At 44.0% G+C, this 2,248-nt stretch overlaps 1 pseudogene; it reads right to left on the bottom strand.

Annotated features, from left to right (window-relative positions):
* Positions 1-1,980: 1,980 nt before the first annotated feature.
* The window catches only part of LOC101658494, a 3,000-nt pseudogene continuing 2,732 nt past the window's right edge, over positions 1,981-2,248 (bottom strand).

A 2,248-nucleotide genomic window follows, 5' to 3' on the forward strand; every position in this document is an offset into this window, starting at 1 on the left:
CTTGACTGCTGCTTCTATGAGCCTTGATTGTGGAAGACAAAATCCTTGACAACTTCAACCTTTTCTCCATTTATCTTGATACTATATAGTGTTGCAGTTGTGAGGACTTAAGTCTGCTTTACAGTGAACTTTAATCCACACTGAAGGCTGCACTCCTTGATCTTCATCAGCAAGTCTTTCAAGTCCTCCTCACGTTGATTCAGTGAGCAAGGTTATGGCACCTTCCTATTGCAGGTTGTTAATAAGCCTTCCTCCAAATTGGATGGCACATTCTTCTTGGTATAGTTCAGCTTTTCTGATGATCTTCTCAGCAGACAGAGTGATCAGGTATGGTGAGGAGGCATAATGTTTAGCATACCTTTCCTTATTTTAAACCAGGCAGTATTCCCTTATCCTTTTCTCAAAACTGCATCTGGATCCATGTACCAGATCCCCATGAGTATGATCATCTGTTATGGATATTTCATTCTTCTCAAGATTATGCAGAGTTTTTGTGTGGTCCACATAGTGAAATGCGCTCCAATAGTCAATAAAACACAAGTAAATGTCTTTCTGGTGATCTCTGCTTTCAGCCAAGATCCATCTGATTTCAGCAATGATATACCGTCTTCCATATAATCTTCTGTAGATCACAGCCCAATGTGTAAATACCAAGCCAGCAGGGCTCCTTCCATAGACTCTTCTGAATCCAGCCAGAACCTCTGGCAGATCCCTGTCCATATACTGTTCTATCCCATATTGGATATGCTTCAACAAAATACTGCTTTCATGTGATGCCAATGACGTTGTATGATTTGAGCATTCTTTGGGCCACCTTTCTTTGGAATGGGCCCCAAAATGGCTTTCTTCAGGTCTGTTTGCTGTTTCCAAATTCTGGCCGAGAGGAGTGTTTCCAGTGCTTCATCCGCTCACAGAAACATTTCATTTGGTGTTGCATCAAGTCCCGGAGCCTTGTTTTGGCTGCTACGTTCAGTGCAGCTGGAACTTCTTCCTTCAGATCCGTTGCTCCTTCCTCACACGCTGCCTCTTGAAATGGTGGACTCTCACCTCGTTCTATTTGGTACAGTGATTATGTATTCTTTCTCTCTTCTCTTGATGCTTCCTGCATCATTCTGGATCTTCACCATAGAATCTTGCAACTTCAGTTTCAATGTTTGTTTTTGCTGTTCATGACTTATTTGTCATTTTAGTTGGGATAACAGATCATTATGTTGTTCATATGTCAATTTTTTTACATTTAATGGAAAATACGCTACTTTGATAAATATTGTACACAAAATAAGATCAGTTAAGAGAGTTATACACAAGACGTGTGATGTTGGATTTACACATTAGAGCTCAAGATGTGATGGGGGGGAGAGGGAGGTGGACTTGGCATGTTGAGTAAAGGTACCAGAAGTGCAGATTTCAACCTGGTGCTCCAAGATCTGAATGCAACATGGTGGCATGGAGTAGGGAACCAGTGGAGAGCTCTGAGGGGCTGGCCCCAATGCCAACTACGTGACACCTGCACCTCCCCACAGAAGAATTTATTTCAGAGGACGGCACCGAAGCTGCAGCTCAGGGAGAGGGACATGTCTGATCAGAACACATGGGAGCAAATGAAGGGGGAGGAAGTGAGGGGAGCATATCCTGGCCCACCAAGCCTTGACGACGATATTCCTGCTCAGAGCAGCCAATCCACAGAGGAGACCATATGGCCGGCCCCACTATGAGACATTATATCCCTCACTGATCCATAACCCTACAGGGGACAACACTGGAGACACAGTGTGGGTATTGCGCCCAATCTGATCCCATGACACCAAGGCAAAACACTAAGGGCATGCAACAGAACAGCAAGGGGAACAGAACAACGAAGTCCCCAGGGAATACCAAAAATAGACTTTGGGGCCAAGGCTTTGCACCCTATTAGACTCCACCAGAAAACACTCCTAAATGCTAACAGTCCTTGAACTAACTACAGAATTTTCTTTGTTGTTGTTCTTTGTCATTGGCCTTTTGTTGTTGTTGTTGTTGTTTTGTTGGTTTGTTTTGCTCTGTCTTGTTTTTGTGCATGTTATTATCTCCACAGGTCTGTCCAAATAAGATAGGCTGGATGAACAATTTGGAGGAGAAAACAATGGAACTGACAGTTGTGGGGGCACATGGGAGAGGGGAAGGTGGTGGGAAAGGAAGTGGTGTTAACAAACCTAGGGACAAGGGAACAACAAGTGATCCAAATTGGTGGTGAGGAGGGTGTAGGAGG

This window comes from Echinops telfairi, unplaced genomic scaffold, assembly GCF_000313985.2.
Source record: "Echinops telfairi isolate 266 unplaced genomic scaffold, ASM31398v2 ScPeMD7_7412;HRSCAF=8450, whole genome shotgun sequence".
Classification (NCBI taxonomy): Eukaryota; Metazoa; Chordata; class Mammalia; order Afrosoricida; family Tenrecidae; genus Echinops; species Echinops telfairi.